General features: G+C 36.1%; 13 non-coding genes across 13 annotated transcripts; all 13 read left to right on the forward strand.

Moving 5' to 3' along the window:
* Window positions 1-561: 561 nt before the first annotated feature.
* LOC143985127 (small nucleolar RNA U3) lies at window positions 562-776 on the forward strand. The gene has a single exon (XR_013275429.1). It is a non-coding gene; the product is annotated as a small nucleolar RNA U3 (small nucleolar RNA).
* A 692-nt stretch (window positions 777-1,468) lies between these two features.
* LOC143984760 (small nucleolar RNA U3) lies at window positions 1,469-1,683 on the forward strand. The gene has a single exon (XR_013275113.1). It is a non-coding gene; the product is annotated as a small nucleolar RNA U3 (small nucleolar RNA).
* Window positions 1,684-2,376: 693 nt separating this feature from the next.
* Window positions 2,377-2,591, forward strand: LOC143985132 (small nucleolar RNA U3). The gene has a single exon (XR_013275433.1). It is a non-coding gene; the product is annotated as a small nucleolar RNA U3 (small nucleolar RNA).
* A 689-nt stretch (window positions 2,592-3,280) lies between these two features.
* Window positions 3,281-3,495, forward strand: LOC143984558 (small nucleolar RNA U3). The gene has a single exon (XR_013274939.1). It is a non-coding gene; the product is annotated as a small nucleolar RNA U3 (small nucleolar RNA).
* Window positions 3,496-4,187: 692 nt separating this feature from the next.
* On the forward strand, window positions 4,188-4,402 carry LOC143985133 (small nucleolar RNA U3). Its single transcript, XR_013275434.1, has one exon. It is a non-coding gene; the product is annotated as a small nucleolar RNA U3 (small nucleolar RNA).
* A 689-nt stretch (window positions 4,403-5,091) lies between these two features.
* On the forward strand, window positions 5,092-5,306 carry LOC143984560 (small nucleolar RNA U3). Its single transcript, XR_013274940.1, has one exon. It is a non-coding gene; the product is annotated as a small nucleolar RNA U3 (small nucleolar RNA).
* Window positions 5,307-5,997: 691 nt separating this feature from the next.
* LOC143985222 (small nucleolar RNA U3) lies at window positions 5,998-6,212 on the forward strand. The gene has a single exon (XR_013275512.1). It is a non-coding gene; the product is annotated as a small nucleolar RNA U3 (small nucleolar RNA).
* A 689-nt stretch (window positions 6,213-6,901) lies between these two features.
* On the forward strand, window positions 6,902-7,116 carry LOC143984867 (small nucleolar RNA U3). The gene has a single exon (XR_013275207.1). It is a non-coding gene; the product is annotated as a small nucleolar RNA U3 (small nucleolar RNA).
* Window positions 7,117-7,807: 691 nt separating this feature from the next.
* Window positions 7,808-8,022, forward strand: LOC143984561 (small nucleolar RNA U3). The gene has a single exon (XR_013274941.1). It is a non-coding gene; the product is annotated as a small nucleolar RNA U3 (small nucleolar RNA).
* A 692-nt stretch (window positions 8,023-8,714) lies between these two features.
* LOC143985134 (small nucleolar RNA U3) lies at window positions 8,715-8,929 on the forward strand. The gene has a single exon (XR_013275435.1). It is a non-coding gene; the product is annotated as a small nucleolar RNA U3 (small nucleolar RNA).
* A 689-nt stretch (window positions 8,930-9,618) lies between these two features.
* Window positions 9,619-9,833, forward strand: LOC143984868 (small nucleolar RNA U3). Its single transcript, XR_013275208.1, has one exon. It is a non-coding gene; the product is annotated as a small nucleolar RNA U3 (small nucleolar RNA).
* A 691-nt stretch (window positions 9,834-10,524) lies between these two features.
* On the forward strand, window positions 10,525-10,739 carry LOC143985043 (small nucleolar RNA U3). Its single transcript, XR_013275357.1, has one exon. It is a non-coding gene; the product is annotated as a small nucleolar RNA U3 (small nucleolar RNA).
* Window positions 10,740-11,428: 689 nt separating this feature from the next.
* On the forward strand, window positions 11,429-11,643 carry LOC143984562 (small nucleolar RNA U3). The gene has a single exon (XR_013274942.1). It is a non-coding gene; the product is annotated as a small nucleolar RNA U3 (small nucleolar RNA).
* Window positions 11,644-12,075: the final 432 nt, after the last annotated feature.

A 12,075-nucleotide genomic window follows, 5' to 3' on the forward strand; every position in this document is an offset into this window, starting at 1 on the left:
TTATACTTCTATGTGGGAAGATTATTTGCAGTGTGACACGCAGTAGCTGCCAATGTTTTTCCTTTGGCTTCTGCGCTTGGAGGAATTGCAAAACTGAAATAACGCTCACGGAACCCAAGGAAAAATTATGGTGCTTTATATGTTAAAAAGATAAAGAAAATACTGTCATCACTGACAAACCATTCTTTCGGAAGCAAAAGAAACATGCCAGACCATTCTGTTTTTAAAGTGGTGGAAACAAAAATACTCCATCTGTGTTTTAGTTTCTCCTTTTACTGCGCTGAACAAGACTGTGAGGTGCTGTTAAAACTTTGCTCGGCTTACCAAAAGGACATCCAAAAGAATCAAGATAGCCAATATAAGGCATCAAGAAATGTTACAATTTGAGAGAAAAGAATTGCAAAATTATTTTTCTTTAGAATAGGACATTGGCAAACAGGCATATTAATTATTACTACTTGATTTCTACAAGTAGTTTACATTGGATTTTGACAAACATGTTCACAATTTGTTGAAGGAATAGTGATTAAAATGTTGCTGAAATCTTTGATTTGTCAAGGTAGGACTATATTTTCAGGGATCATTTCTGTAGAATGCAAAGGGAGAAATGTGCTTGAAAGTGTCCATACTCACCTTCCACGATGATGAATTTTAGGGTTCTTGTCTCATTAGGACTGCAGTTGGCAGTGCTGCTCTCTGCAGATGCTGCCACCATTTGATGACTTAGTCATCTTTCCTGATGGGAAGATGGCTGGCGGGAACTCATTCAGAGTAGTTGTTTGAATGCTAAATGTCTATTTTTGTTTTAAAAACAGCTGAGTTTGCAAGTTTGTGTTTTTGTCTATTTTGAAAACTATGCTTTTTTTTTTTTTTTTGTATTTGTCAGATGGAAAGGAAAAAAATGACATTATACTTCCACGTGGGATGATTATTTGCAGTGTGACATGCAGTAGCTGCCAATGTTTTTCCTTTGGCTTCTGCGCTTGGAGGAATTGCAAAACTGAAACAACGCTCACGGAACCCAAGGAAAAATTATGGTGCTTTATATGTTAAAAAGATAAAGAAAATACTGTCATCACTGACAAACCATTCTTTCGGAAGCAAAAGAAACATGCCAGACCATTCTGTTTTTAAAGTGGTGGAAACAAAAATACTCCATCTGTGTTTTAGTTTCTCCTGTTACTGCGCTGAACAAGACTGTGAGGTGCTGTTAAAACTTTGCTCGGCTTACCAAAAGGACATCCAAAAGAATCAAGATAGCCAATATAAGGCATCAAGAAATGTTACAATTTGAGAGAAAAGAATTGCAAAATTATTTTTCTTTAGAATAGGACATTGGCAAACAGGCATATTAATTATTACTACTTGATTTCTACAAGTAGTTTACATTGGATTTTGACAAACATGTTCACAATTTGTTGAAGGAATAGTGATTAAAATGTTGCTGAAATCTTTGATTTGTCAAGGTAGGACTATATTTTCAGGGATCATTTCTGTAGAATGCAAAGGGAGAAATGTGCTTGAAAGTGTCCATACTCACCTTCCACGATGATGAATTTTAGGGTTCTTGTCTCATTAGGACTGCTGTTGGCAGTGCTGCTCTCTGCAGATGCTGCCACCATTTGATGACTTGGTCATCTTTCCTGATGGGAAGATGGCTGGCGGGAACTCATTCAGAGTGGTTGTTTGAATGCTAAATGTCTATTTTTGTTTTAAAAACAGCTGAGTTTGCAAGTTTGTGTTTTTGTCTATTTTGAAAACTATGCTTTTTTTTTTTTTTTTTGTATTTGTCAGATGGAAAGGAAAAAAATGACATTATACTTCTATGTGGGAAGATTATTTGCAGTGTGACACGCAGTAGCTGCCAATGTTTTTCCTTTGGCTTCTGCGCTTGGAGGAATTGCAAAACTGAAACAACGCTCACGGAACCCAAGGAAAAATTATGGTGCTTTATATGTTAAAAAGATAAAGAAAATACTGTCATCACTGACAAACCATTCTTTCGGAAGCAAAAGAAACATGCCAGAAAATTCTGTTTTTAAAGTGGTGGAAACAAAAATACTCCATCTGTGTTTTAGTTTCTCCTGTTACTGCGCTGAACAAGACTGTGAGGTGCTGTTAAAACTTTGCTCGGCTTACCAAAAGGACATCCAAAAGAATCAAGATAGCCAATATAAGGCATCAAGAAATGTTACAATTTGAGAGAAAAGAATTGCAAAATTATTTTTCTTTAGAATAGGACATTGGCAAACAGGCATATTAATTATTACTACTTGATTTCTACAAGTAGTTTACATTGGATTTTGACAAACATGTTCACAATTTGTTGAAGGAATAGTGATTAAAATGTTGCTGAAATCTTTGATTTGTCAAGGTAGGACTATATTTTCAGGGATCATTTATGTAGAATGCAAAGGGAGAAATGTGCTCGAAAGTGTCCATACTCACCTTCCACGATGATGAATTTTAGGGTTCTTGTCTCATTAGGACTGCTGTTGGCAGTGCTGCTCTCTGCAGATGCTGCCACCATTTGATGACTTGGTCATCTTTCCTGATGGGAAGATGGCTGGCGGGAACTCATTCAGAGTGGTTGTTTGAATGCTAAATGTCTATTTTTGTTTTAAAAACAGCTGAGTTTGCAAGTTTGTGTTTTTGTCTATTTTGAAAACTATGCTTTTTTTTTTTTTGTATTTGTCAGATGGAAAGGAAAAAAATGACATTATACTTCTATGTGGGAAGATTATTTGCAGTGTGACACGCAGTAGCTGCCAATGTTTTTCCTTTGGCTTCTGCGCTTGGAGGAATTGCAAAACTGAAACAACGCTCACGGAACCCAAGGAAAAATTATGGTGCTTTATATGTTAAAAAGATAAAGAAAATACTGTCATCACTGACAAACCATTCTTTCGGAAGCAAAAGAAACATGCCAGACCATTCTGTTTTTAAAGTGGTGGAAACAAAAATACTCCATCTGTGTTTTAGTTTCTCCTGTAACTGCGCTGAACAAGACTGTGAGGTGCTGTTAAAACTTTGCTCGGCTTACCAAAAGGACATCCAAAAGAATCAAGATAGCCAATATAAGGCATCAAGAAATGTTACAATTTGAGAGAAAAGAATTGCAAAATTATTTTTCTTTAGAATAGGACATTGGCAAACAGGCATATTAATTATTACTACTTGATTTCTACAAGTAGTTTACATTGGATTTTGACAAACATGTTCACAATTTGTTGAAGGAATAGTGATTAAAATGTTGCTGAAATCTTTGATTTGTCAAGGTAGGACTATATTTTCAGGGATCATTTCTGTAGAATGCAAAGGGAGAAATGTGCTCGAAAGTGTCCATACTCACCTTCCACGATGATGAATTTTAGGGTTCTTGTCTCATTAGGACTGCTGTTGGCAGTGCTGCTCTCTGCAGATGCTGCCACCATTTGATGACTTGGTCATCTTTCCTGATGGGAAGATGGCTGGCGGGAACTCATTCAGAGTGGTTGTTTGAATGCTAAATGTCTATTTTTGTTTTAAAAACAGCTGAGTTTGCAAGTTTGTGTTTTTGTCTATTTTGAAAACTATGCTTTTTTTTTTTTTTTTGTATTTGTCAGATGGAAAGGAAAAAAATGACATTATACTTCTATGTGGGAAGATTATTTGCAGTGTGACACGCAGTAGCTGCCAATGTTTTTCCTTTGGCTTCTGCGCTTGGAGGAATTGCAAAACTGAAACAACGCTCACGGAACCCAAGGAAAAATTATGGTGCTTTATATGTTAAAAAGATAAAGAAAATACTGTCATCACTGACAAACCATTCTTTCGGAAGCAAAAGAAACATGCCAGACCATTCTGTTTTTAAAGTGGTGGAAACAAAAATACTCCATCTGTGTTTTAGTTTCTCCTGTTACTGCGCTGAACAAGACTGTGAGGTGCTGTTAAAACTTTGCTCGGCTTACCAAAAGGACATCCAAAAGAATCAAGATAGCCAATATAAGGCATCAAGAAATGTTACAATTTGAGAGAAAAGAATTGCAAAATTATTTTTCTTTAGAATAGGACATTGGCAAACAGGCATATTAATTATTACTACTTGATTTCTACAAGTAGTTTACATTGGATTTTGACAAACATGTTCACAATTTGTTGAAGGAATAGTGATTAAAATGTTGCTGAAATCTTTGATTTGTCAAGGTAGGACTATATTTTCAGGGATCATTTATGTAGAATGCAAAGGGAGAAATGTGCTCGAAAGTGTCCATACTCACCTTCCACGATGATGAATTTTAGGGTTCTTGTCTCATTAGGACTGCTGTTGGCAGTGCTGCTCTCTGCAGATGCTGCCACCATTTGATGACTTGGTCATCTTTCCTGATGGGAAGATGGCTGGCGGGAACTCATTCAGAGTGGTTGTTTGAATGCTAAATGTCTATTTTTGTTTTAAAAACAGCTGAGTTTGCAAGTTTGTGTTTTTGTCTATTTTGAAAACTATGCTTTTTTTTTTTTTGTATTTGTCAGATGGAAAGGAAAAAAATGACATTATACTTCTATGTGGGAAGATTATTTGCAGTGTGACACGCAGTAGCTGCCAATGTTTTTCCTTTGGCTTCTGCGCTTGGAGGAATTGCAAAACTGAAACAACGCTCACGGAACCCAAGGAAAAATTATGGTGCTTTATATGTTAAAAAGATAAAGAAAATACTGTCATCACTGACAAACCATTCTTTCGGAAGCAAAAGAAACATGCCAGACCATTCTGTTTTTAAAGTGGTGGAAACAAAAATACTCCATCTGTGTTTTAGTTTCTCCTGTTACTGCGCTGAACAAGACTGTGAGGTGCTGTTAAAACTTTGCTCGGCTTACCAAAAGGACATCCAAAAGAATCAAGATAGCCAATATAAGGCATCAAGAAATGTTACAATTTGAGAGAAAAGAATTGCAAAATTATTTTTCTTTAGAATAGGACATTGGCAAACAGGCATATTAATTATTACTACTTGATTTCTACAAGTAGTTTACATTGGATTTTGACAAACATGTTCACAATTTGTTGAAGGAATAGTGATTAAAATGTTGCTGAAATCTTTGATTTGTCAAGGTAGGACTATATTTTCAGGGATCATTTCTGTAGAATGCAAAGGGAGAAATGTGCTCGAAAGTGTCCATACTCACCTTCCACGATGATGAATTTTAGGGTTCTTGTCTCATTAGGACTGCTGTTGGCAGTGCTGCTCTCTGCAGATGCTGCCACCATTTGATGACTTGGTCATCTTTCCTGATGGGAAGATGGCTGGCGGGAACTCATTCAGAGTGGTTGTTTGAATGCTAAATGTCTATTTTTGTTTTAAAAACAGCTGAGTTTGCAAGTTTGTGTTTTTGTCTATTTTGAAAACTATGCTTTTTTTTTTTTTTTGTATTTGTCAGATGGAAAGGAAACAAATGACATTATACTTCTATGTGGGAAGATTATTTGCAGTGTGACACGCAGTAGCTGCCAATGTTTTTCCTTTGGCTTCTGCGCTTGGAGGAATTGCAAAACTGAAACAACGCTCACGGAACCCAAGGAAAAATTATGGTGCTTTATATGTTAAAAAGATAAAGAAAATACTGTCATCACTGACAAACCATTCTTTCGGAAGCAAAAGAAACATGCCAGACCATTCTGTTTTTAAAGTGGTGGAAACAAAAATACTCCATCTGTGTTTTAGTTTCTCCTGTTACTGCGCTGAACAAGACTGTGAGGTGCTGTTAAAACTTTGCTCGGCTTACCAAAAGGACATCCAAAAGAATCAAGATAGCCAATATAAGGCATCAAGAAATGTTACAATTTGAGAGAAAAGAATTGCAAAATTATTTTTCTTTAGAATAGGACATTGGCAAACAGGCATATTAATTATTACTACTTGATTTCTACAAGTAGTTTACATTGGATTTTGACAAACATGTTCACAATTTGTTGAAGGAATAGTGATTAAAATGTTGCTGAAATCTTTGATTTGTCAAGGTAGGACTATATTTTCATGGATGATTTATGTAGAATGCAAAGGGAGAAATGTGCTCGAAAGTGTCCATACTCACCTTCCACGATGATGAATTTTAGGGTTCTTGTCTCATTAGGACTGCTGTTGGCAGTGCTGCTCTCTGCAGATGCTGCCACCATTTGATGACTTGGTCATCTTTCCTGATGGGAAGATGGCTGGCGGGAACTCATTCAGAGTGGTTGTTTGAATGCTAAATGTCTATTTTTGTTTTAAAAACAGCTGAGTTTGCAAGTTTGTGTTTTTGTCTATTTTGAAAACTATGCTTTTTTTTTTTTTGTATTTGTCAGATGGAAAGGAAAAAAATGACATTATACTTCTATGTGGGAAGATTATTTGCAGTGTGACACGCAGTAGCTGCCAATGTTTTTCCTTTGGCTTCTGCGCTTGGAGGAATTGCAAAACTGAAACAACGCTCACGGAACCCAAGGAAAAATTATGGTGCTTTATATGTTAAAAAGATAAAGAAAATACTGTCATCACTGACAAACCATTCTTTCGGAAGCAAAAGAAACATGCCAGACCATTCTGTTTTTAAAGTGGTGGAAACAAAAATACTCCATCTGTGTTTTAGTTTCTCCTTTTACTGCGCTGAACAAGACTGTGAGGTGCTGTTAAAACTTTGCTCGGCTTACCAAAAGGACATCCAAAAGAATCAAGATAGCCAATATAAGGCATCAAGAAATGTTACAATTTGAGAGAAAAGAATTGCAAAATTATTTTTCTTTAGAATAGGACATTGGCAAACAGGCATATTAATTATTACTACTTGATTTCTACAAGTAGTTTACATTGGATTTTGACAAACATGTTCACAATTTGTTGAAGGAATAGTGATTAAAATGTTGCTGAAATCTTTGATTTGTCAAGGTAGGACTATATTTTCAGGGATCATTTCTGTAGAATGCAAAGGGAGAAATGTGCTCTAAAGTGTCCATACTCACCTTCCACGATGATGAATTTTAGGGTTCTTGTCTCATTAGGACTGCTGTTGGCAGTGCTGCTCTCTGCAGATGCTGCCACCATTTGATGACTTGGTCATCTTTCCTGATGGGAAGATGGCTGGCGGGAGCTCATTCAGAGTGGTTGTTTGAATGCTAAATGTCTATTTTTGTTTTAAAAACAGCTGAGTTTTCAAGTTTGTGTTTTTGTCTATTTTGAAAACTATGCTTTTTTTTTTTTTTTGTATTTGTCAGATGGAAAGGAAAAAAATGACATTATACTTCTATGTGGGAAGATTATTTTCAGTGTGACACGCAGTAGCTGCCAATGTTTTTCCTTTGGCTTCTGCGCTTGGAGGAATTGCAAAACTGAAACAACGCTCACGGAACCCAAGGAAAAATTATGGTGCTTTATATGTTAAAAAGATAAAGAAAATACTGTCATCACTGACAAACCATTCTTTCGGAAGCAAAAGAAACATGCCAGACCATTCTGTTTTTAAAGTGGTGGAAACAAAAATACTCCATCTGTGTTTTAGTTTCTCCTGTTACTGCGCTGAACAAGACTGTGAGGTGCTGTTAAAACTTTGCTCGGCTTACCAAAAGGACATCCAAAAGAATCAAGATAGCCAATATAAGGCATCAAGAAATGTTACAATTTGAGAGAAAAGAATTGCAAAATTATTTTTCTTTAGAATAGGACATTGGCAAACAGGCATATTAATTATTACTACTTGATTTCTACAAGTAGTTTACATTGGATTTTGACAAACATGTTCACAATTTGTTGAAGGAATAGTGATTAAAATGTTGCTGAAATCTTTGATTTGTCAAGGTAGGACTATATTTTCAGGGATCATTTCTGTAGAATGCAAAGGGAGAAATGTGCTCGAAAGTGTCCATACTCACCTTCCACGATGATGAATTTTAGGGTTCTTGTCTCATTAGGACTGCTGTTGGCAGTGCTGCTCTCTGCAGATGCTGCCACCATTTGATGACTTGGTCATCTTTCCTGATGGGAAGATGGCTGGCGGGAACTCATTCAGAGTGGTTGTTTGAATGCTAAATGTCTATTTTTGTTTTAAAAACAGCTGAGTTTGCAAGTTTGTGTTTTTGTCTATTTTGAAAACTATGCTTTTTTTTTTTTTTTTGTATTTGTCAGATGGAAAGGAAAAAAATGACATTATACTTCTATGTGGGAAGATTATTTGCAGTGTGACACGCAGTAGCTGCCAATGTTTTTCCTTTGGCTTCTGCGCTTGGAGGAATTGCAAAACTGAAACAACGCTCACGGAACCCAAGGAAAAATTATGGTGCTTTATATGTTAAAAAGATAAAGAAAATACTGTCATCACTGACAAACCATTCTTTCGGAAGCAAAAGAAACATGCCAGACCATTCTGTTTTTAAAGTGGTGGAAACAAAAATACTCCATCTGTGTTTTAGTTTCTCCTGTTACTGCGCTGAACAAGACTGTGAGGTGCTGTTAAAACTTTGCTCGGCTTACCAAAAGGACATCCAAAAGAATCAAGATAGCCAATATAAGGCATCAAGAAATGTTACAATTTGAGAGAAAAGAATTGCAAAATTATTTTTCTTTAGAATAGGACATTGGCAAACAGGCATATTAATTATTACTACTTGATTTCTACAAGTAGTTTACATTGGATTTTGACAAACATGTTCACAATTTGTTGAAGGAATAGTGATTAAAATGTTGCTGAAATCTTTGATTTGTCAAGGTAGGACTATATTTTCAGGGATCATTTATGTAGAATGCAAAGGGAGAAATGTGCTCGAAAGTGTCCATACTCACCTTCCACGATGATGAATTTTAGGGTTCTTGTCTCATTAGGACTGCTGTTGGCAGTGCTGCTCTCTGCAGATGCTGCCACCATTTGATGACTTGGTCATCTTTCCTGATGGGAAGATGGCTGGCGGGAACTCATTCAGAGTGGTTGTTTGAATGCTAAATGTCTATTTTTGTTTTAAAAACAGCTGAGTTTTCAAGTTTGTGTTTTTGTCTATTTTGAAAACTATGCTTTTTTTTTTTTTGTATTTGTCAGATGGAAAGGAAAAAAATGACATTATACTTCTATGTGGGAAGATTATTTGCAGTGTGACACGCAGTAGCTGCCAATGTTTTTCCTTTGGCTTCTGCGCTTGGAGGAATTGCAAAACTGAAACAACGCTCACGGAACCCAAGGAAAAATTATGGTGCTTTATATGTTAAAAAGATAAAGAAAATACTGTCATCACTGACAAACCATTCTTTCGGAAGCAAAAGAAACATGCCAGACCATTCTGTTTTTAAAGTGGTGGAAACAAAAATACTCCATCTGTGTTTTAGTTTCTCCTTTTACTGCGCTGAACAAGACTGTGAGGTGCTGTTAAAACTTTGCTCGGCTTACCAAAAGGACATCCAAAAGAATCAAGATAGCCAATATAAGGCATCAAGAAATGTTACAATTTGAGAGAAAAGAATTGCAAAATTATTTTTCTTTAGAATAGGACATTGGCAAACAGGCATATTAATTATTACTACTTGATTTCTACAAGTAGTTTACATTGGATTTTGACAAACATGTTCACAATTTGTTGAAGGAATAGTGATTAAAATGTTGCTGAAATCTTTGATTTGTCAAGGTAGGACTATATTTTCAGGGATCATTTCTGTAGAATGCAAAGGGAGAAATGTGCTCTAAAGTGTCCATACTCACCTTCCACGATGATGAATTTTAGGGTTCTTGTCTCATTAGGACTGCTGTTGGCAGTGCTGCTCTCTGCAGATGCTGCCACCATTTGATGACTTGGTCATCTTTCCTGATGGGAAGATGGCTGGCGGGAGCTCATTCAGAGTGGTTGTTTGAATGCTAAATGTCTATTTTTGTTTTAAAAACAGCTGAGTTTTCAAGTTTGTGTTTTTGTCTATTTTGAAAACTATGCTTTTTTTTTTTTTTTGTATTTGTCAGATGGAAAGGAAAAAAATGACATTATACTTCTATGTGGGAAGATTATTTGCAGTGTGACACGCAGTAGCTGCCAATGTTTTTCCTTTGGCTTCTGCGCTTGGAGGAATTGCAAAACTGAAACAACGCTCACGGAACCCAAGGAAAAATTATGGTGCTTTATATGTTAAAAAGATAAAGAAAATACTGTCATCACTGACAAACCATTCTTTCAGAAGCAAAAGAAACATGCCAGACCATTCTGTTTTTAAAGTGGTGGAAACAAAAATACTCCATCTGTGTTTTAGTTTCTCCTGTTACTGCGCTGAACAAGACTGTGAGGTGCTGTTAAAACTTTGCTCGGCTTACCAAAAGGACATCCAAAAGAATCAAGATAGCCAATATAAGGCATCAAGAAATGTTACAATTTGAGAGAAAAGAATTGCAAAATTATTTTTCTTTAGAATAGGACATTGGCAAACAGGCATATTAATTATTACTACTTGATTTCTACAAGTAGTTTACATTGGATTTTGACAAACATGTTCACAATTTGTTGAAGGAATAGTGATTAAAATGTTGCTGAAATCTTTGATTTGTCAATGTAGGACTATATTTTCAGGGATAATTTCTGTAGAATGCAAAGGGAGAAATGTGCTCGAAAGTGTCCATACTCACCTTCCACGATGATGAATTTTAGGGTTCTTGTCTCATTAGGACTGCTGTTGGCAGTGCTGCTCTCTGCAGATGCTGCCACCATTTGATGACTTGGTCATCTTTCCTGATGGGAAGATGGCTGGCGGGAACTCATTCAGAGTGGTTGTTTGAATGCTAAATGTCTATTTTTGTTTTAAAAACAGCTGAGTTTGCAAGTTTGTGTTTTTGTCTATTTTGAAAACTATGCTTTTTTTTTTTTTGTATTTGTCAGATGGAAAGGAAAAAAATGACATTATACTTCTATGTGGGAAGATTATTTGCAGTGTGACACGCAGTAGCTGCCAATGTTTTTCCTTTGGCTTCTGCGCTTGGAGGAATTGCAAAACTGAAACAACGCTCACGGAACCCAAGGAAAAATTATGGTGCTTTATATGTTAAAAAGATAAAGAAAATACTGTCATCACTGACAAACCATTCTTTCGGAAGCAAAAGAAACATGCCAGACCATTCTGTTTTTAAAGTGGTGGAAACAAAAATACTCCATCTGTGTTTTAGTTTCTCCTGTTACTGCGCTGAACAAGACTGTGAGGTGCTGTTAAAACTTTGCTCGGCTTACCAAAAGGACATCCAAAAGAATCAAGATAGCCAATATAAGGCATCAAGAAATGTTACAATTTGAGAGAAAAGAATTGCAAAATTATTTTTCTTTAGAATAGGACATTGGCAAACAGGCATATTAATTATTACTACTTGATTTCTACAAGTAGTTTACATTGGATTTTGACAAACATGTTCACAATTTGTTGAAGGAATAGTGATTAAAATGTTGCTGAAATCTTTGATTTGTCAAGGTAGGACTATATTTTCAGGGATCATTTCTGTAGAATGCAAAGGGAGAAATGTGCTCGAAAGTGTCCATACTCACCTTCCACGATGATGAATTTTAGGGTTCTTGTCTCATTAGGACTGCTGTTGGCAGTGCTGCTCTCTGCAGATGCTGCCACCATTTGATGACTTGGTCATCTTTCCTGATGGGAAGATGGCTGGCGGGAACTCATTCAGAGTGGTTGTTTGAATGCTAAATGTCTATTTTTGTTTTAAAAACAGCTGAGTTTGCAAGTTTGTGTTTTTGTCTATTTTGAAAACTATGCTTTTTTTTTTTTTTTTGTATTTGTCAGATGGAAAGGAAAAAAATGACATTATACTTCTATGTGGGAAGATTATTTGCAGTGTGACACGCAGTAGCTGCCAATGTTTTTCCTTTGGCTTCTGCGCTTGGAGGAATTGCAAAACTGAAACAACGCTCACGGAACCCAAGGAAAAATTATGGTGCTTTATATGTTAAAAAGATAAAGAAAATACTGTCATCACTGACAAACCATTCTTTCGGAAGCAAAAGAAACATGCCAGACCATTCTGTTTTTAAAGTGGTGGAAACAAAAATACTCCATCTGTGTTTTAGTTTCTCCTGTTACTGCGCTGAACAAGACTGTGAGGTGC

This window comes from Lithobates pipiens, unplaced genomic scaffold, assembly GCF_037356315.1.
Source record: "Lithobates pipiens isolate NorthernLeopardFrog02 unplaced genomic scaffold, aLitPip1_a1.2 Scaffold_16, whole genome shotgun sequence".
NCBI classification, from domain to species: Eukaryota; Metazoa; Chordata; class Amphibia; order Anura; family Ranidae; genus Lithobates; species Lithobates pipiens.